A 24,251-nucleotide genomic window follows, 5' to 3' on the forward strand; every position below is an offset into this window, starting at 1 on the left:
AACAAAATTGCATTAGGTAAAAAATTGGTAATTATCACAAAAACTAGGAATTTATAGAGTTTAGAGGTGTAATTTTTACCATTTTCCTGAAGAATGAGAATCTAGGCATGATTAGAGCAAGAAAAATGACGAATTGCGGTGGAAAATTGGCGAAATTTGGTGAAGATTTGAGAGAGTTTTGTGTTTGTGTGTGTGTTGTGTGGAGAAGACTGCTCCGCTGTCTGTTTTGAGTCTGGCCTGCATTTGGTCCCCATGCGATCGCATGGGTTCCAAGTGCAAACCCCATGCGATCGCATGGGGTGCCGGCTACAGTACTTTCAGCTTTTTTTTTTTTTTTTTTTTTTTTTTTTTTGTAAAACCTTATACTTTATAAAACATATAATTAATAAAATTCTAAAAATTTTGTTTTCCTTTAGGAGCGAGGGCGTTTCGGATCGTTGTCCTAGTCTGTCCCTCGATAAAATTTTAAAATTTGTCAAATCAAAGCGCGGTTTTAAAAGTAAAGATTTTTGGTTTTTTTTTTAATGTTTTTGGCATACTTTAGTTCAATAAGATTAAAAAATAATGATAATAAAAGTTCTCGTCCCTCCCTCGGGTAAAGCAATTTCGGTTCAACGACCTAGTCTTCAACTCACGACGAATTTTAAAAATCATATTTTTAACTTAGCAAAATAAAGTAAATTTTTGTTTTTAAATTCACACAACTTAAATTTAAAAATGCATAAAATTAAAAATTCACACCAAACTTAAATAAAAATTCATATTATAAATTCACACCAAACTTAATTAAAAATTCATATTATAAATTCACACCAAACTTATATTATATTTTTGTTTTTATACATACAAACTTATATTAAAAAGATTAATTTTTCAAATATTTACAATTTTAAATATATTGATTTAAAAAGTTTACAATTTTAATATTAATATATTTATTTTAAAACATGGTAAAAATAAAATTAAAAATCTTTTTAGCTTTTTATCCCACTTTAATCAATCAAATATTATCAAAAATATGCGCCCCTCTTTTCGGTAACGTAATTTCGGTTCCATGACCTAATTTAACTCATGACGAATTTTTGAAATATTTTGGTTGATTGATTAAAGATATTTATACCTTAAGAATAAACGTTAAATTTCGCAGTGATGTAATAAATTTTTGAATGATATCAATAATTTCGGTCGCCAAACCTAATTTTATTCAATACCAATTTAATACTTTATAGCGAACAAATTAGCGTTTATTATCAAAAGGTTAAAAATAAAAATAAAAAATAAAAACTGTACAGACTTACCTGTGAGATAGTATTCTTAGTGATACGATCTATCCCACTCATAAGATAGTCGGTTTAATTGGTTTTCCATAGCTACATAGGCGTAACCTCGAGCATTCAGTGTTTTTTCTTCTAAACATATGAACGGTCCGTCTCTGCATAAAGTAACAAATTCGGTGTTTGAATAGGTTTGATTATTTGAACATTTACCTCCATGTGACCATTTTCCGCATTTGTGACATCTTTCTAGGTGTCGTGCTCTTCTTTTCGCTGCGGATTTTGATTTTCCTTTACCAAATTGTAACTTATTATCTTCGCATCTGGATTCTTTTCTTACTCCGTCTAATCTTTCTCTGATTACTGATACTAGTTCACTCGGAAGTGTGTCATTATTACGTTTAGTGATCAAAGCGTGTAACATTAGACCATGGTTTAGTTCACAGGAAGTCTTCATTTCTTAAAAAAAATAAAAATTCAGAATGGGGGGAGAAGACTAGTTCTTTAGGGTCTGCTAGGGAAAGACCATTCGGGTTCCATTTTCGAGAACTACACGAAAATAGAAAATCTAACTCTAACAGAAATACATATTATCCTTTAAAGACTTGATTCTCCCCACACTTAGTTAGTTGTGGTATCGAAATTGTGATTAACTTCGTTGTCGACTTCCATCGGACTATCTATGTAATGTTTAACTCTGTGATCATTAACTTTAAATTCAATTCCATTTGAATTTATTAATTCTATTGTTCCGTATGGGAAAACTCTTTTGACTATGAATGGTCCAGACCATCTTGATTTCAATTTTCCAGGAAATAGCTTGAATCGTGAATTGAAAAGAAGAACTCTGTCTCCTTCTTTAAATTCTTTTAAACTTCTGATTCTTTTATCATGCCATTTATTTGTTCTTTCTTTATAGATTAACGAATTTTCGTATGCTTCATGTCTTAATTCTTCTAATTCGTTTAGTTGACTTAACCGTAGACGTCCAGCTTCATGTAAATCAAGATTACATGTCTTCAAAGCCCAAAATGCTTTGTGTTCAATTTCTACTGGAAGATGACATGCTTTTCCATAAACGAGTCTGAAAGGTGTGGTTCCAATTGGAGTTTTGTAGGCTGTTCTAAAAGGCCATAGTGCATCCTCCAATTTAATGGACCATTCCTTCGGATTTGATCCTACGATTTTTTCTAGAATACGTTTTAAAGCTCGGTTGGTATTTTCAACTTGTCCACTTGTTTGTGGATGATATGCAGTGGAGATTTTATGAGTTACTCCATATCTTTTAAGAACTTTCTCAAGTTGATTATTACAGAAATGAGTTCCTTGATCACTTATTAAAGCTTTCGGTGTTCCAAACCTTGCAAAAAGATGTTTTAAAAAATTGACTACAACTCGTGCATCGTTAGTTGGGAGAGCTTGTACTTCCGTCCATTTAGATACATAATCAATGGCTACGAGAATATAGAGATTATTATGAGATTTTGGAAATGGACCCATAAAGTCAATACACCAAATGTCAAATACTTCACATACTTGAATGACATTTTGTGGCATTTCATCACGTTGACTCATTTTTCCGGCCCTTTGACAAGCATCATAGGATTTGCAAAGAAGGTGTGCGTCTTTGTAAATTGTAGGTCAATAGAATCCAGCATCATAAACTTTTCTTGCTGTTAGTTGAGGCCCATAATGCCCTCCTATTGGTCCTGTGTGACAATGGTTTAAAATTTTACTAGCTTCATCTCCGAATACACATCGGCGTATTATTCCATCTGGACAACTTTTAAACAGATGTGGATCTTCCCAGAAATAGTGTTTTATATCACTAAAGAATTTCTTTCGTTTTTGGTACGATAATCCTTTTTCAAGGAATCCACATACTAAGTAGTTTGCATAGTCTACAAACCATGGAATTTCATTATAATCTATCTTCAATAGATATTCATCAGGAAAGTTGTCTTGTATGGCCGATTCATTTAGAACTTCTAAGTCGGGATTTTCAAGACGAGAAAGATGATCAGCGGCGAGATTTTCTGCTCCTCTTTTATCTCGGATTTCAATATCGAACTCTTGTAAGAGTAAGATCCAACGGATTAATCTTGGTTTGGCATCTTGTTTCGAAAATAGGTATCTAAGAGCAGAATGGTCGGTATAGACCACCGTTTTTGCTAGAACGAGATATGAACGAAATTTGTCAAAAGCAAAGACAATAGCAAGGAGTTCTTTTTCAGTAGTTGTGTAATTTTTTTGTGCTCCTTGTAATGTCTTACTAGCATAATATATAGGTTGAAATCGTTTTTCAATCCTTTGTCCTAAAACGGCTCCCATTGAAAAATCACTTGCATCGCACATTAGTTCAAACGGTAGATTCCAATTTGGTGTTATCATGATCGGCGCATTAGTGAGTTTCTCTTTAAAATTATTAAAACATTTGATACATTCATCTGAAAAGATGAATGGAGCATCCTTTTCTAGGAGTTTATTCATAGGAGTGGCAATTTTAGAAAAATCTTTTATGAAACGTCGGTAAAAACCGGCATGCCCTAGAAAACTCCTAACTCCTCTAACAATGGTGGGATGTAGAAGTTTAGCAATTACATCTACTTTAGCTCTATCCACTACAATTCCTTCTTTTGAAATTTTATGTCCAAGAACGATGCCTTCTTTAACCATGAAATGGCATTTCTCCCAATTAAGTACTAGATTTGATTGTTCGCATCTAATAAGCATTCGTTCCAGATTAACTAGACATGATTCAAATGTATCACCGAAGACTGAAAAGTCATCCATGAAAACTTCCATGCATTCTTCTATCATGTCGTGAAAAATCGCCATCATGCACCTTTGAAAGGTTGCAGGGGCGTTGCAAAGTCCAAATGGCATGCGTTTGTAAGCAAAAGTACCATAAGGGCACGTGAATGTGGTTTTATCTTGATCTTCGGGTGCTATTGGAATTTGAAAGTATCCGGAAAAACCATCTAGAAAACAATAGTAACTATTTCCGGCTAATCTTTCCAACATTTGATCAATGAAAGGTAAGGGAAAGTGATCTTTTCTGGTGGCGTCATTTAATTTTCTATAATCAATGCAAACACGCCATCCTGTTACAGTCCTAGTAGGAATAAGTTCATTTTTCTCATTTGTAATGACAGTCATGCCACCCTTCTTAGGCACGCATTGAACCGGGCTTACCCATGGACTATCAAAAATTGGATAAATTAAACCTGCATCTAGCAGTTTAATTATTTCTTTTTTAACAACATCTTGCATATTAGGATTTAGTCTTCGTTGGCGTTGCACATACGTTTTATGACCTTCTTCCATAAGGATTTTATGTGTGCAATACGAAGGACTTATTCCTTTAATATCATGAATCTTCCATGCAATGGCTGGTTTATGAGCTTTCAACACAGAAATGAGTTGTGATTTCTCATTTTCAGTAAGAGAAGACAATATTATTACAGGAAATTCAGATTCACCATGTAAATAAGCGTATTCCAAATGGTTTGGAAGTGGCTTTAACTCTAATGTCGGAGGTTCTTCTATCGATGATTTATATCGATATCTGTCTTCTTCTTTTAGCATTTGAATTTCTTCTGTTGTTGGTTCATATCCATTAGCCATAAGTGTAGCTAACATTTCAGCTTCATCAATTGGTTCAGTTCCTTCTCCTAAAGAACATTCTCCTATTCCTTGTAATTCTGGAAATTCTTCTAATAATTCTGCATGTGAATCTATAGTTTGAATATAATAACATGTATCATCTGCAGATTGCGGTTGTTGCATTGCTCTATCAACTGAAAAGGTAACACTCTCGTCCTCTATACTTAGGGTCAGTTTCTTACCAAACACGTCTATCATTGCTTTAGCCGTGTTTAAGAATGGTCTTCCTAATATGAGAGGAACTGGAGAATCTTCTTCCATGTCCAGAACAACAAAATCTACTGGAAATACTAAAGTACCAACTTTAACTAGCATGTTCTCCATTATCCCTCTAGGATATTTTATTGATCGATCGGCTAGTTGTATACTTATTCTTGTTGGTTTCAATTCTTCAAGGTCTAGTTTAGTGTATAGTGAATACGACATTAAATTTATACTAGCACCTAAGTCTGCTAATGCTTCTATTGAACTAAGTCTACCCAGAAAACATGGAATTGTGAAACTTCCTGGATCAGATAATTTTTCTGGTATCTTATTCAACAGCACTGCTGAACAATTAGCATTCATAGTAACAGCCGAGAGTTTTGCCATTTTCTTTCTATTTGAGATTAGATCTTTCAAGAATTTAGCATATCTAGAAATTCCTGAAATCACATCAATGAAAGGAAGATTGACATTTATTTGTTTAAACATATCCAAGAATTTGGATTGCTCGGCTTCAAGTTTCTCTTTTTTCATTTTACTCGGGTAAGGAAGTGGTGGTTGGTATGGTTTAACATAAGGTTTAGCCTTAACTGTGTTATCTTCATTAACCTTTTCAACTACCGGTTCTTTTTCCTTATCTTGATCAGGTTGTGGTTCTTGTGGAGTAGGAATAGTTTCATCAGAAGTTACAGGTATTTCAGGTGGTTTAAGTGTTGTACCACTTCTTGTGGTAATGGCTTTAGCTGTTTCATTCCGGGGGTTAGCATTTGTATCACTAGGTAAACTTCCCGGTTTTCTTTCACCTATTAACCTTGCTAGGTTACTTACTTCTTGTTCCAGATTTTGAATAGAAGCTTGTTGATTTCTAAATGCTTGAGCATTTTGTTCATTAGTTTATTTTTGAGATGTGAAAAAGTACGTTTGAGTTTCAACTAGCTTTGTCATCATATCTTCTAAATTTGGCTTTTTATCATCGGTTTGTGGTGGTTTGTTTTGAAAATTAGGTCTTTGCTGATTGTAAGTATTATTGGATATTTGTTGATTGCTAGGACCTTGTTGGTTGTTGTATGGAACATTTCGATTATAATTCTGGTTTTGATTGTAGATCGGTCTTGGCGGTTGATAATTATTCTGATAATTATTTCCAGGCCTTTGGTTTAGATATGAAACATTCTCTCTTTGTTCCATTGTTAGTTCAATACTGAGACAATCTTTTGTCAAATGTGGTCCTCCACACTGCTCACAACTAATTCGTATTGAGTGAATATCTTTAGTCATCTTTTCCATTCGTCTCTTGACAGCATCTATCTTTGCAGAAATGGAATCTAAGTCATGGCTAGAATCGGCTCTAGCTGCTTTAGATGATCTAACGATATCTTTTTCTTGGTGCCACTCATGTGAGTGGGAAGCAGTGTTATCAATAATTTTGTAAGCATCAGTTTCGGTTTTCTTCATAATAGAACCACTAGCTGCTATATCGATGTCTTTCCTTGTAGTGATGTTGCATCCTTGGTAGAATATTTTTACTATTTGACAGGTGTCTAAACCATGTTGCGGACATCCTCTTAATAACTTTCCAAATCTTGTCCACGCCTCATATAGAGTTTCATTCGGTTTCTGTGTGAACGTAACAATTTCTACTTGAAGTCTTACGGCTTTAGATGCCGGAAAGAATTGTTTAAGAAATTTTTCAACTAAAACGTCCCATGTATCAATCGCCCCTTCAGGTAACGATTCCAACCAATCTTTGGCTTCTCCCTTTAAAGTTCAGGGAAATAACATGAGATATATCTGTTCATCCTCCACTTCTCTTATTTTAAATAGTGTGCAGATCCTATTAAAGGTACGAAGAAGTTCGTTTGGATCTTCCTTCGGCGCACCACTAAATTGGCATTGATTAGTCACCATATGTAGAATTTGTCCTTTGATTTCATAATCTGGCGCATTAATGTCTGGATGAGTAATTGCGTGACCTTGGCTAGTGCGTTTAGCTCTCATTCGGTCTTCCATGCTTAAAGGTTTCAGATTTTCCATAATTGAATTTGTTGAATCTGAATCACTAGAAGATTCTGATTTAATGGTTCGTTCCTCAACAATCTCTATTTGAATGATTGGTGGTTGCGGAGGAAAAATTAATGGTTCAGGATCTATGAATTGTCCGTGAATATTCTCCGGAGTACTTGGTCGACTGGATGACGATTCTAAAGAAAAATCAACGGCGGTAATATTTGCTAGATGTCTTGATCTGGTTACAGGTGGTGAACGTACAAAAGGTGGTGAACGTCTTGCTCGGTGCATTCACTGAATATCCTATTAGTTTTTAAAAGGAAAGAAAAATTATATAAGTTATCCAATTAATAGACTTTTCTGATTTTGCCCACGTTTCGAATAGCCAAAAGATGCAGCAGAGGGGCAGGATTCGTTTGGTCTCAATATAATTGAGTACTGTTTGGCTCCAATAACCCGGTCCACGTACAAATCCAACTATTACTACGAACCAGAAAATTTTGATGTCTATCAATTTAACCACTTAAAATAAAATTTCGTAATTTTAAGAAATTTAGATAAGAAGTAGAATAAAAATCTATGTCCTAAAACTAGAATAGCGAGAAATAAGAAAGAAAAAGAGCGCGTCGAAAAAGGTCGAAAAAGAAAAGAAAAAGAAAAGAAAAAGAGCGACTTATAAAATTTTAAAAACACTCGACTAACCCAACCTTATTACTATCACTAACTTAAAATTAAAATTGCAAATTGAGATTACTAATTAGAGTGATAATTGATACATAGGTAAAAGGCGTCGAAAAATAAAAATAAGAAAGTAGCGCGTTGAAACTTAAAAAGGAACTAAAAACTAAAAAGTTGCGTCTAAAAATATTAAAGCTTAAAAGTAAAACTATATCCCAAATGGCAATAACTTAAAAAGAAATTAAAACTTAAAAAGGCGTCGCAAAATTCTAAAGCACCTAAATCTTAGTCTAAAGAAAAAGCACTTAAGGGATTTTACGGCAAAACCTAAAATTCTAGATATAAAAATAACTATGGCAAAAATTATATCTTAAAACTAAATACGAGCGAAAAATACAAAAATTACGCTAAAACAATTAAAAAGGGACAAAATATAAAAATATACTAAAAGTTGTAAAAAGTACAATTTTTATAAAAATACTATTTTTATATTATTTATTTTATAAAAGTATTAATTTTATAAATTATTAAAACTAATTAAACATAAAAATACAAATTAAATAAACTAAACTAAATTAACTAATAAAATACTAAACCCTAATTAGGGTTTAAGTATAATTAATAATAATACTCCGTAATGATTACTGAATTGGTCAACCCTGGCGTGTCTGCAGGGCTCATGCGATCGCATGAGTCCTATGTTACCCAGCCATGCGATCGCATGGGCTAGGGTTTCGGGCCACAGAGTGGGCTGCTACAGTACGGGCCGAATAATTTTTTTTTTTTTAGTTTTGTTTTTGCTGTATTTATTTTTTTCTGTTTTAAATATTTATATAATATATTTATATAAATTAAATAAAACTTATATTTTTGTAAAATAAAGATAAAGAAAATTTTTATATAACTTACAAACTCTTAAAAATATTTATATATATATATTTTTTTTCTTTTTATATTTTCGAATATTTAAAACGTATTTTTACAAAAGTGTATTTTTTTTATAAAAGTAAACTAAAAATAAAAATCTTTTTTTTTTATATTAGCGTTGCGCTTTCGGCTTTTAAGCTAGATGTTCCCCGGCAGCAGCGCCAAAAATACTTGATGTCAAAGTTAAGGGGTATAAAATACTATTAAATTTCACAAGGAAATACTATTAAATGCGATACAATTTTACACAAGATATTTATTTATTTATAGAATGGATATACTTAAACCTTGCTATAACACTTATAGGCAGTGTACCTAATCGTACAGTAGTGTAGTTTTTTAGTAAGTCCGGTTCGGTCCACAGGGAATCTTTTAAACAAAGCTTAACGCTATATTAGTTTTATTTTATAAAAATACAAATATATATATAAGTAATATTATTATTATAAAGGGGGATTTTTACCGTTTAATAACCGGTTTGTCGATTTTAAAAACTTAAGTCGCGGTTAAAACCAAATATAAAATATTAAAAATAAATACAAGACTTAATTTAAAGCGTAAAATAAATAACGATAATGAAATTGCAATAAATAAAAGTGCAATAATTAGAAGTGCAATTAAATATAAAATAAAGGAAATTAAATATGAAATAAAATAATTATGCTTATTTAAACTTCCGTAGTCATGATGTTTGACGTGTTGATTTTAGTTTTATGCCCATGGGTTAATTGTCCTTTGTCCTGGATTATTTAATATGTCCGTCTGGTTTTTGTCCATAACAGTCCATCAGTCATAAATATAAAGTGCGAGTATCCTCTTCAAATTATCCTTATACCCGAAGTTAAATATTCCAACTAATTGGGGACTTAAACTGTAACAAGATTTTAATACTTTGTTTAATAATTACACCAGGTTATCGACTGCGTGTAACCCAAGGTTTTAATACTTTGTTAACAATTATGCCAAGTGTCCTTGTACATAATTTCACCCCTGTTTTAATAATTCTAGTGGCTATTAATCCATTCCCGTGTCCGGTTAAATGAACGATTATTCGTACATATAAATATCCCGCCCATCGTGTCCGATTGAGTGTATATGGTTACTTATAGGGACGTCCAATTGTAAATCTTTATATTAAAATTAACAAACTATCATTTAGTTAAACAAATATAAAGCCCATTAATAGCCCATAGTCTAATTTCCACAAGTGTCGTTCTTTTGTCCAAACCCCAATTATGGTACAAAGCCCAATTACCCAATTTTAATATTTTTAGCCCAACATCATGATTACTTCGGATTAAATAAGCATAATAATAACTTAGCTACGAGACATTAAATTTAAAAGGTTGAACATAACTTACAATGATTAAAAATAGCGTAGCGTTACACGGACAGAATTTCGACTTACACCCTTACAACATTCGCTAACATACCTTTATTATTAGAATTAAGAAGTGATTCTAGTATTTCAAGACTATATTGCTTGAGGACAAGCAACGCTCAAGTGTGGGAATATTTGATAATGCTAAAAACGAACATATATTTCATAGCATTATCCCTCAAGAAAGACAAGCTTTTAGTTGCGATTGTTCTATTTACAACTGATATTCGTTTAAATAATAAAAGGTGAAGGCAAAAGACAGATTCGACAAAAGACAAGCTTTTAGTAGCAGTCCAGTGTCTGGCCCGAAACCCTAGCCCATGCGATCGCATGGCTGGGTAACATAGGACTCATGCGATCGCATGAGCCCTGCAGACACGCCAGGGTTGACCAATTCAGTAATCATTACGGAGTATTATTATTAATTATACTTAAACCCTAATTAGGGTTTAGTATTTTATTAGTTAATTTAGTTTAGTTTATTTAATTTGTATTTTTATGTTTAATTAGTTTTAATAATTTATAAAATTAATACTTTTATAAAATAAATAATATAAAAATAGTATTTTTATAAAAATTGTACTTTTTACAACTTTTAGTATATTTTTATATTTTGTCCCTTTTTAATTGTTTTAGCGTAATTTTTGTATTTTTCGATCGTATTTAGTTTTAAGATATAATTTTTGCCATAGTTATTTTTATATCTAGAATTTTAGGTTTTGCCGTAAAATCCCTTAAGTACTTTTTCTTTAGACTAAGATTTAGGTGTCATAACCCGTCCTTAACCATAAGAACGTGTTAGATAACGTATGATTTCATTGCGAGGTATTGACCTCTATATGTGACATTTTTTTTAAAGAAAAACTGCATATATTATACATTACAAACCATGATCCTTATTTTTGATACAAGCTTTGGACAAAATAAAGATGATTATCGTTTAGCGATAATCTTCGACTTACAAACTTTACAAATGATAATAACAACCCGATTTCTAGCATATTTTACAACACAAGTTCTTGGATATGCAGTCTTATTTTTGACACAAATATGCGTACGCAAGATCCTGCTTAGATTCAACATGATGCAGCGGAAGCTTCTAATTATCACCTGAGAATAGACATGTTTAAAACGTCAACATAAAGTTGGTGAGATATAGGTTTAATGCCGGCAGCGATATAAATATAGACCACAAGATTTCATATATAAACATTTTAATAAAAATATTCTAAGTGGTTGAGCACTTGGTAACCATACTTAACATTTAATCACGTCGCATATTCCCTTTATTATGAAATCTTACTGCACCGTACCAAGTGTAGTCACGAAACGAAGTACTGTGCAACCGTTGAATACTGGTCGTCCAGTCCGGTTGGGGTTGTCAGGCCCGATAGATCTATCAACAGGATTCGCGTTTACAATACCGCTGTAAATAACAGTTACCAAGCTACAGGGAAGTATGCCAGTGGTACAACTCAACGTAGAATATATTTTTCAGTTACTTGTGTCCATATCGTAAAACATAAAATACATGTATTCTCATCCCGAAATATTTAGAGTTTAAAAGTGGGACTATATACTCACGTAACTTCTATCGGCACCAGTATCAAATATAATAGATGCGGATAAGTTATTAATGGTAAACGTACCCGTAACAAGCTCCGGGTCTTCACACGCCTCTCTAGCATTAATAACAAATGCTCTTTCACGTGCAGATCCATTATTCTTCTCTGGATTCGGACACTGGCTCTTATAGTGACCTTGTTTTCCACACCCATAACAAGTAATGGTAGCCAAAGCAGTTCTATTTGCATTGGTGACAGGAGTCTTGGTACCATTTGTATTTGTAACGAGAGCCCTACAATCTTCAGCAAGATGACCCTTTCGATTACATTTGTTGCATACCACATTACAGTAGCCAGAGTGATGTTTGTGGCATCGGTTGCATAAAGGATTTTGTCCTTTGTAACCAAAGCTTGAACCACTACCCGCACCTTGCGTGATTTCTTGTTTCTTAAAAGATTGTTGTTGGTTACCTCGATCATAATTTCCATTCCACTTTCTTTTGTTACCTGATACCTTTACATCAGTATTGGATACTTTCTTATCCATGATGACCTGATCCATTAGCTCGTTTGCCATGGTTATAGCTTCATGAATTGTCTTAGGTTTCGATGCTGTAACGTTTGCCTTGACCTTTTTGGGCAAACCATCTTTGTACATTTCAATCTTCCGTTCTTCGGTTGGAACCAATTCAGGACATAGCAAAACTAATTCCATGAATCGCTGATTGTAGTTGGTGATTTCAGTACCAACAACCTTCAGACTTCGTAATTCATCTTCCAACTTCCTAACCTCGTTCCTTGGACAATATTCGTTGATTAACATTGTTTTGAATTCTTCCCATGGAGTATCATAAGCTACATCTCCTCCTACAGCCTTCACATAATTTTTCCACCATGTGAGTGCACTATCTTGTAAAGTGCATGATGCATACTTGGTCATGTCCTTTTCAACACAACCACTGATTTTAAACACAGTCTCCATCTTTTCTATCCACCGGGTTAAACCGATTGGTCCTTCTGTTCCACTGAATGATGAGGGCTTGCAAGCTTGAAAAGTTTTGTAAGTGCACCCCACACGAGGATTTGGGTTAACTGCAGCACCTCTTGCAGCCTCGACCCATAATATTCTGTCGTTCACTCGTTGATTGATGAGTTCCTGGATTTCTTGTTCCGTCATTCGGTTCAATCGCGCCATATTCTTCTATAAGAATGAAAAGAAAATAATTATTCACATGGAATATTATAGATGTAGTGTATATTTACAGTACATTATAGCTTATTAATAATATGAACCAGGTATTATTATAAAAGCCTTTTCTTCTTATTAGCGTTTTATAATTATATCTAGGGTAGTACCTACCCGTTAATGTCCATACTTAATAGCTTAGTACAGAATCAATTACTACCATCTAAATAATACTTAACCATGGAAAATTATTGCATTTCACACTTCACTATTTTACATATGCTTATCTTACATCGAACATTAAACAAACCACACTAATAATATTATACAAAACATTATATGATCCCATGGTTTAATACGGCAGCGCATCGTTTGGTCTATTTTCTAGGACGTTTAGGTTCAAAGAATCGCTTAACGCTTATCCTGGCTGTCTGCCTATATTTTGGCTGTGGGATCAAAGAACTGGATGCCGGGATAGAACGAATAGGAATAGCGGGAATAGGTGAAATGTCCCGTTCTTATTGATTAAAAACGTTCCATATTAATTGATTTCGTTGCGAGGTTTTGACCTCTATATGAGACGTTTTTCAAAGACTGCATTCATTTTTAAAACAAACCATAACCTTTATTTCATAAATAAAGATTTAAAAAGCTTTACGTAGATTATCAAATAATGATAATCTAAAATATCCTGTTTACACACGACCATTACATAATTGTTTACAATACAAATATGTTACATTGAAATCAGTTTCTTGAATGCAGTTTTTACACAATATCATACAAACATGGACTCCAAATCTTGTCCTTATTTTAGTATGCAACAGCGGAAGCTCTTAATATTCACCTGAGAATAAACATGCTTTAAACGTCAACAAAAATGTTGGTGAGTTATAGGTTTAACCTATATATATCAAATCGTAACAATAGACCACAAGATTTCATATTTCAATACACATCCCATACATAGAGATAAAAATCATTCATATGGTGAACACCTGGTAACCGACAATAACAAGATGCATATATAAGAATATCCCCATCATTCCGGGACACCCTTCGGATATGATATAAATTTCGAAGTACTAAAGCATCCGGTACTTTGGATGGGGTTTGTTAGGCCCAATAGATCTATCTTTAGGATTCGCGTCAATTAGGGTGTCTGTTCCCTAATTCTTAGATTACCAGACTTAATAAAAAGGGGCATATTCGATTTCGATAATTCAACCATAGAATGTAGTTTCACGTACTTGTGTCTATTTTGTAAATCATTTATAAAACCTGCATGTATTCTCATCCCAAAAATATTAGATTTTAAAAGTGGGACTATAACTCACTTTCACAGATTTTTACTTCGTCGGGAAGTAAGACTTGGGCAATGGTTGATTCACGAACCTATAACAATATATACATATATATCAAAGTATGTTCAAAATATATTTACAACACTTTTAATATATTTTGATGTTTTAAGTTTATTAAGTCAGCTGTCCTCGTTAGTAACCTACAACTAGTTGTCCACAGTTAGATGTACAGAAATAAATCGATAAATATTATCTTGAATCAATCCACGACCCAGTGTATACATATCTCAGTATTGATCACAACTCAAACTATATATATTTTGGAATCAACCTCAACCCTGTATAGCTAACTCCAACATTCACATATAGAGTGTCTATGGTTGTTCCGAAATATATATAGATGTGTCGACATGATAGGTCGAAACATTGTATACGTGTCTATGGTATCTCAAGATTACATAATATACAATACAAGTTGATTAAGTTATGGTTGGAATAGATTTGTTACCAATTTTCACGTAGCTAAAATGAGAAAAATTATCCAATCTTGTTTTACCCATAACTTCTTCATTTTAAATCCGTTTTGAGTGAATCAAATTGCTATAGTTTCATATTGAACTCTATTTTATGAATCTAAACAGAAAAATATAGGTTTATAGTCGGAAAAATAAGTTACAAGTCGTTTTTGTAAAGGTAGTCATTTCAGTCGAAAGAACGACGTCTAGATGACCATTTTAGAAAACATACCTCCACTTAGTGTTTAATCATAATTTTTGGATATAGTTTCATGTTCATAATAAAAATCATTTTCTCAGAATAACAACTTTAAAATCAAAGTTTATCATAGTTTTTAATTAACTAACCCAAAACAGCCCGCGGTGTTACTACGACGGCTTAAATCCGGTTTTACGGTGTTTTTCGTGTTTCCAGGTTTTAAATCATTAAGTTAGCATATCATATAGATATAGAACATGTGTTTAGTTGATTTTAAAAGTCAAGTTAGAAGGATTAACTTTTGTTTGCGAACAAGTTTAGAATTAACTAAACTATGTTCTAGTGATTACAAGTTTAAACCTTCGAATAAGATAGCTTTATATGTATGAATCGAATGATGTTATGAATATCATTACTACCTTAAGTTCCTTGGATAAACCTACTGGAAAATAGAAAAATGGATCTAGCTTCAATGGATCCTTGGATGGCTCGAAGTTCTTGAAGCAGAATCATAACACGAAAACAAGTTCAAGTAAGATCATCACTTGAAATAAGATTGTTATAGTTATAGAAATTGAACCAAAGTTTGAATATGATTATTACCTTGTATTAGAATGATAACCTACTGTAAGAAACAAAGATTTCTTGAGGTTGGATGATCACCTTACAAGATTGGAAGTGAGCTAGCAAACTTGAAAGTATTCTTGATTTTATGAAACTAGAACTTTTGGAATTTATGAAGAACACTTAGAACTTGAAGATAGAACTTGAGAGAGATCAATTAGATGAAGAAAATTGAAGAATGAAAGTGTTTGTAGGTGTTTTTGGTCGTTGGTGTATGGATTAGATATAAAGGATATGTAATTTTGTTTTCATGTAAATAAGTCATGAATGATTACTCATATTTTTGTAATTTTATGAGATATTTCATGCTAGTTGCCAAATGATGGTTCCCACATGTGTTAGGTGACTCACATGGGCTGCTAAGAGCTGATCATTGGAGTGTATATACCAATAGTACATACATCTAAAAGCTGTGTATTGTACGAGTACGAATACGGGTGCATACGAGTAGAATTGTTGATGAAACTGAACGAGGATGTAATTGTAAGCATTTTTGTTAAGTAGAAGTATTTTGATAAGTGTATTGAAGTCTTTCAAAAGTGTATAAATACATATTAAAACACTACATGTATATACATTTTAACTGAGTCGTTAAGTCATCGTTAGTCGTTACATGTAAGTGTTGTTTTGAAACCTTTAGGTTAACGATCTTGTTAAATGTTGTTAACCCAATGTTTATAATATCAAATGAGATTTTAAATTATTATATTATCATGATATTATCATGTATGAATATCTCTTAATATGATATATATACATTAAATGTCTTTACAACGATAATCGTTACATATATGTCTCGTTTAAAAATCATTAAGTTAGTAGTCTTGTTTTTACATATGTAGTTCATTGTTAATACACTTTATGATATGTTTTATTATCATAGTATCATGTTAACTATATATATATATATCCATATATATGTCATCATATAGTTTTTACAAGTTTTAACGTTCGTGAATCACCGATCAACTTGGGTGGTCAATTGTCTATATGAAACATATTTCAATTAATCAAGTCTTAAAAAGTTTGATTGCTTAACATGTTGGAAACATTTAATCATGTAAATATCAATCTCAATTAATATATATAAACATGGAAAAGTTCGGGTCACTACAGTACCTACCCGTTAAATAAATTTCGTCCCGAAATTTTAAGCTGTTGAAGGTGTTGACGAATCTTCTGGAAATAGATGCGGGTATTTCTTCTTCATCTGATCTTCACGCTCCCAGGTGAACTCGGGTCCTCTACGAGCATTCCATCGAACCTTAACAATTGGTATCTTGTTTTGCTTAAGTCTTTTAACCTCACGATCCATTATTTCGACGGGTTCTTCGATGAATTGAAGTTTTTCGTTGATTTGGATTTCATCTAACGGAATAGTGAGATCTTCTTTAGCAAAACATTTCTTTAAATTCGAGACGTGGAAAGTGTTATGTACAGCCGCGAGTTGTTGAGGTAACTCTAGTCGGTAAGCTACTGGTCCGACACGATCAATAATCTTGAATGGTCCAATATACCTTGGATTTAATTTCCCTCGTTTACCAAATCGAACAACGCCTTTCCAAGGTGCAACTTTAAGCATGACCATCTCTCCAATTTCAAATTCTATATCTTTTCTTTTAATGTCAGCGTAGCTCTTTTGTCGACTTTGGGCGGTTTTCAACCGTTGTTGAATTTGGATGATCTTCTCGGTAGTTTCTTGTATAATCTCCGGACCCGTAATCTGTCTATCCCCCACTTCACCCCAACAAATCGGAGACCTGCACTTTCTACCATAAAGTGCTTCAAACGGCGCCATCTCAATGCTTGAATGGTAGCTGTTGTTGTAGGAAAATTCTGCTAACGGTAGATGTCGATCCCAACTGTTTCCGAAATCAATAACACATGCTCGTAGCATGTCTTCAAGCGTTTGTATCGTCCTTTCGCTCTGCCCATCAGTTTGTGGATGATAGGCAGTACTCATGTCTAGACGAGTTCCTAATGCTTGCTGTAATGTCTGCCAGAATCTTGAAATAAATCTGCCATCTCTATCAGAGATAATAGAGATTGGTATTCCATGTCTGGAGACGACTTCCTTCAAATACAGTCGTGCTAACTTCTCCATCTTGTCATCTTCTCTTATTGGTAGGAAGTGTGCTGATTTGGTGAGACGATCAACTATTACCCAAATAGTATCAAAACCACTTGCAGTCCTTGGCAATTTAGTGATGAAATCCATGGTAATGTTTTCCCATTTCCATTCTGGGATTTCGGGTTGTTGAAGTAGACCTGATGGTTTCTGATGCTCAGCTTTAACCTTAGAACACGTCAAACATTCTCCTACGTATTTAGCAACATCGGCTTTCATACCCGGCCACCAAAAATGTTTCTTGAGATCCTTGTACATCTTCCCCGTTCCAGGATGTATTGAGTATCTGGTTTTATGAGCTTCTCTAAGTACCATTTCTCTCATATCTCCAAATTTTGGTACCCAAATCCTTTCAGCCCTATACCGGGTTCCGTCTTCCCGAATATTAAGATGCTTCTCCGATCCTTTGGGTATTTCCTCCTTTAAATTTCCCTCTTTTAAAACTCCTTGTTGCGCCTCCTTTATTTGAGTAGTAATGTTATTATGAATCATTATATTCATAGATTTTACTCGAATGGGTTCTCTGTCCTTCCTGCTCAAGGCATCGGCTACCACATTTGCCTTCCCCGGGTGGTAACGAATCTCAAAGTCGTAATCATTCAATAATTCAATCCACCTACGCTGCCTCATATTCAGTTGTTTCTGATTAAATATGTGTTGAAGACTTTTGTGGTCGGTATATATAATACTTTTGACCCCATATAAGTAGTGCCTCCAAGTCTTTAATGCAAAAACAACCGCGCCTAATTCCAAATCATGCGTCGTATAATTTTGTTCGTGAATCTTCAATTGTCTAGACGCATAAGCAATCACCTTCGTTCGTTGCATTAATACACAACCGAGACCTTGCTTTGATGCATCACAATAAATCACAAAATCATCATTCCCTTCAGGCAATGACAATATAGGTGCCGTAGTTAGCTTTTTCTTCAATAATTGAAACGCTTTCTCTTGTTCATCATTCCATTCAAATTTCTTCCCTTTATGCGTTAATGCAGTCAAGGGTTTTGTTATTCTGGAAAAGTCTTGGATGAACCTTCTGTAGTAACCAGCTAGTCCTAAAAACTGGCGTATGTGTTTCGGAGTTTTCGGGGTTTCCCACTTTTCAACAGTTTCTATCTTTGCCGGATCCACCTTAATACCTTCTTTGTTCACTATGTGACCGAGGAATTGAACTTCTTCCAACCAAAATGCACACTTTGAAAACTTAGCGTACAATTCTTCCTTCCTCAATACTTCTAACACCTTTCTCAAATGTTCACCGTGTTCTTGGTCATTCTTTGAGTAAATAAGTATGTCATCAATGAAAACAATGACAAACTTGTCAAGGTATGGTCCACACACTCGGTTCATAAGGTCCATGAACACAGCTGGTGCATTAGTTAAACCAAACGGCATGACCATAAACTCATAATGACCGTAACGTGTTCTGAAAGCAGTCTTTGGAATATCATCTTCTTTCACCCGCATTTGATGATACCCGGAACGTAAGTCAATCTTTGAATAAACAGACGAGCCTTGTAGTTGGTCAAATAAGTCATCGATTCTCGGTAGTGGGTAGCGGTTCTTGATGGTAAGTTTGTTCAACTCTCGGTAGTCGATACACAACCTGAATGTACCATCTTTCTTCTTGACAAACAAAACAGGAGCTCCCCACGGTGATGTGCTTGGTCGAATGAAACCACGCTCTAAAAGTTCTTGTAATTGGCTTTGTAGTTCTTTCATCTCGCTGGGTGCGAGTCTGTAAGGAGCACGAGCTATTGGTGCAGCTCCTGGTACAAGATCTATTTGAAATTCAACGGATCGATGTGGGGGTAATCCCGGTAATTCTTTCGGAAATACATCAGGAAATTCTTTTGCGACGGAAACATCATTGATGCTCTTTTCTTCAGTTTGTACTTTCTCGACGTGTGCTAGAACAGCATAGCAACCTTTTCTTATTAGTTTTTGTGCCTTCAAATTACTAATAAGATGTAGCTTCGTGTTGTCCTTTTCTCCGTACACCATTAAGGGTTTTCCTTTTTCTCGTATAATGCGAATTGCATTTTTGTAACAAACGATCTCCGCTTTCACTTCTTTCAACCAGTCCATACCGATTATCACATCAAAACTCCCTAACTCTACTGGTATCAAATCAATCTTAAATGTTTCGCTAACCAGTTTAATTTCTCGATTCCGACATATATTATCTGCTGAAATTAATTTACCATTTGCTAATTCGAGTAAAAATTTACTATCCAAAGGCGTCAATGGACAACTTAATTTAGCACAAAAATCTCTACTCATATAGCTTCTATCCGCACCCGAATCAAATAAAACGTAAGCAGATTTATTGTCAATAAGAAACGTACCCGTAACAAGCTCCGGGTCTTCCTGTGCCTCTGCCGCATTAATATTGAAAACTCTTCCACGGCCTTGTCCATTCGTGTTCTCCTGGTTCGGGCAATTTCTAATAATGTGGCCCGGTTTTCCACATTTATAACAAACTACATTGGCATAACTTGCTCCGACACTACTTGCTCCGCCATTACTCGTTCCGACACCATTTGTTCCTTTCGTTCTATTAACCCCTGGTCCGTTGACCTCACACTTCGCCGCGCTATGACCATTTCTTTTACACTTGTTGCAAAATTTGGTGCAGAACCCCGAGTGATTCTTTTCACACCTTTGGCATAGCTGCTTCTGATTGTTGTTGTTGTTGCGGTTATTATTGTTGTTGGGATGATTGTTGTAGTTGCTGTTGTTGTTGTTGTTGTTGTTGTTGTTTGGCCGTTTGTTGTAGTTGCGATTGATGTTGCGATTGTTGGGATAATTGTTGCGATTATTGTTGTAATTGCTGTTGTTGTTGTATTGGTGATTCTTATCACCGTTTTCCTCCCACTTTCTTTTGACTTGCTTCACATTGGCCTCTTCAGCAGTCTGTTCTTTAATTCTTTCTTCAATTTGGTTCACGAGTTTGTGAGCCATTCTACATGCCTGTTGTATGGAGGCGGGCTCGTGTGAACTTATATCTTCTTGGATTCTTTCCGGTAATCCTTTCACAAACGCGTCGATCTTCTCTTCCTCATCTTCGAATGCTCCCGGACACAATAGGCACAATTCTGTGAATCGTCTTTCGTACGTGGTAATATCAAATCCTTGGGTTCGTAACCCTCTAAGTTCTGTCTTGAGCTTATTGACCTCGGTTCTGGGACGGTACTTCTCGTTCATCAAGTGCTTGAATGCTGACCACGGTAGTGCGTACGCATCGTCTTGTCCCACTTGCTCTAGATAGGTATTCCACCATGTTAACGCAGAACCTGTGAAGGTATGCGTAGCGTACTTTACTTTGTCCTCTTCAGTACACTTACTTATGGCAAACACCGATTCGACCTTCTCGGTCCACCGTTTCAATCCGATCGGTCCTTCGGTTCCATCAAATTCCAAAGGTTTGCAGGCAGTGAATTCTTTGTAGGTGCATCCTACACGATTTCCTGTACTGCTAGATCCAAGGTTATTGTTGGTATGTAGCGCAGCCTGTACTGCGGCTATGTTTGAAGCTAGAAAAGTACGGAATTCCTCTTCATTCATATTCACGGTGTGTCGAGTAGTCGGTGCCATTTCCTTCAAAATAGTTAAATGGAACAAGTTAATCATACAGAATATTAAGAGTAGTTAATAGTATTTCGTAGCATAATATGAACTCATTTATAAAAGCTTTTTCTTCATATTAGCGTTTTATAAGTTTAAATTCGGGTAGTACCTACCCGTTAAGTTCATACTTAGTAGCTAATATACAATTCAACTACTACAATTCTATATGAAAAACTGATTATAATAATATTTCGCGTTCAAACTTTTATACAATATTTTACAAACTTACAATACCGCTTATTTTACATAAAGCATGAAATATAGCACACAATAACTTTGATACAAGATAGTTGTGAAGACAATTCTAGCTAGTACACAAGTCGTTCAGCAAAGGCAATAAAGACACGTAATTCATACGTCCAGAAACAAGTCATGCATTCTGGTTTTACTAGGACTACTTCCCATCCTTGGTCTTGTGCAACATAACCGTTATGGCCGTTGATAAGACAGCGTGTTGTAACGTCATCAAAGGGACGAGGGTTACGTAATGTCCAACAGTCCCGTAATAATCTAAAAACCTCATTTCTTACCCCAATTACCGACTCCGTCACTTGTGGAAACGTTTTGTTTAATAGTTGTAGCCCGATGTTCTTGTTCTCACTTTGGTGAGAAGCGAACATTACTAATCCGTAAGCATAACATGCTTCTTTATGTTGCATGTTAGCCGCTTTTTCTAAATCACGAAGTCTAATATTCGGATATATTGAGTCAAAATAATTTCTTAACCCGTTGCGTAAAATAGCATTTGGGTTCCCCGCAATATATGCGTCAAAGTAAACACATCGTAACTTATGGGTTTCCCAATGTGATATCCCCCATCTTTCAAACGAAAGTCTCTTATAAACCAAGACATTCTTGGAACGTTCTTCGAATGTCTTACAAACTGATCTCGCCTTAAATAGTTGTGCTGAAGAATTCTGGCCGACTCTAGACAAGATTTCATCAATCATGTCTCCGGGTAGGTCTCTTAAAATATTGGGTTGTCTATCCATTTTGTGTTTTTAAACTGTAAAATAGACAAGAGTTAGATTCATAAAAAAATACTTATTAATACAAGCAATTTTTACATATATCATAAAGCATAAGAACACTATATTACATATATTACACCACACGAATACAACTATCTTATTCCGACTCGCTCGTTTCTTCTTCTTCGGTTTTGGTTCGTTTTGCCAAGTTTCTAGGGATATATGATGTTCCCTTAATACGAGCCGTCGTTGTCCACATTGGTTTAGAAAAACCTGGTGGTTTAGAGGTTCCCGGGTCATTGTTACAACTTAAGGACTTCGGGGGTTGACGATACATATAAAGTTCATCGGGGTTGGAATTAGATTTCTCTATTTTTATGCCCTTTCCCTTATTATTTTCTTTTGCCTTTTTAAATTCAGTTGGGGTAATTTCTATAACATCATCGGAATTCTCGTCGGAATCCGATTCATCGGAGAATTGGTAATCCTCCCAATATTTTGCTTCCTTGGCGGAAACACCATTGACCATAATTAACTTTGGTCGGTTGGTTGAGGATTTTCTTTTACTTAACCGTTTTATTATTTCCCCCACCGGTTCTATTTCTTCATCCGGTTCCGATTCTTCTTCCGGTTCCGATTCTTCTTCCTGTTCCGACTCTTCTTCCAGTTCCTCTTCGGGAACTTGTGAATCAGTCCACGAATCATTCCAATTTACATTTGACTCTTCATTATTATTAGGTGAGTCAATGGGACTTGTTCTAGAGGTAGACATCTATCACATAATATCAAACGCGTTAAGAGATTAATATATCACATAATATTCACATGTTAAAAATATATAGTTTCCAACAAAATTTGTTAAGCAATCATTTTTCAAGTAAACACGGTCGAAGTCCAGACTCACTAATGCATCCTAACAAACTCGATAAGACACACTAATGCAAAATTCTGGTTCTCTAAGACCACCGCTCGGATACCAACTGAAATGTCCCGTTCTTATTGATTAAAAACGTTCCATATTAATTGATTTCGTTGCGAGGTTTTGACCTCTATATGAGACGTTTTTCAAAGACTGCATTCATTTTTAAAACAAACCATAACCTTTATTTCATAAATAAAGATTTAAAAAGCTTTACGTAGATTATCAAATAATGATAATCTAAAATATCCTGTTTACACACGACCATTACATAATTGTTTACAATACAAATATGTTACATTGAAATCAGTTTCTTGAATGCAGTTTTTACACAATATCATACAAACATGGACTCCAAATCTTGTCCTTATTTTAGTATGCAACAGCGGAAGCTCTTAATATTCACCTGAGAATAAACATGCTTTAAACGTCAACAAAAATGTTGGTGAGTTATAGGTTTAACCTATATATATCAAATCGTAACAATAGACCACAAGATTTCATATTTCAATACACATCCCATACATAGAGATAAAAATCATTCATATGGTGAACACCTGGTAACCGACAATAACAAGATGCATATATAAGAATATCCCCATCATTCCGGGACACCCTTCGGATATGATATAAATTTCGAAGTACTAAAGCATCCGGTACTTTGGATGGGGTTTGTTAGGCCCAATAGATCTATCTTTAGGATTCGCGTCAATTAGGGTGTCTGTTCCCTAATTCTTAGATTACCAGACTTAATAAAAAGGGGCATATTCGATTTCGATAATTCAACCATAGAATGTAGTTTCACGTACTTGTGTCTATTTTGTAAATCATTTATAAAACCTGCATGTATTCTCATCCCAAAAATATTAGATTTTAAAAGTGGGACTATAACTCACTTTCACAGATTTTTACTTCGTCGGGAAGTAAGACTTGGGCAATGGTTGATTCACGAACCTATAACAATATATACATATATATCAAAGTATGTTCAAAATATATTTACAACACTTTTAATATATTTTGATGTTTTAAGTTTATTAAGTCAGCTGTCCTCGTTAGTAACCTACAAC

This window comes from Rutidosis leptorrhynchoides, chromosome 4 (genome assembly GCF_046630445.1).
Source record: "Rutidosis leptorrhynchoides isolate AG116_Rl617_1_P2 chromosome 4, CSIRO_AGI_Rlap_v1, whole genome shotgun sequence".
NCBI classification, from domain to species: domain Eukaryota; kingdom Viridiplantae; phylum Streptophyta; class Magnoliopsida; order Asterales; family Asteraceae; genus Rutidosis; species Rutidosis leptorrhynchoides.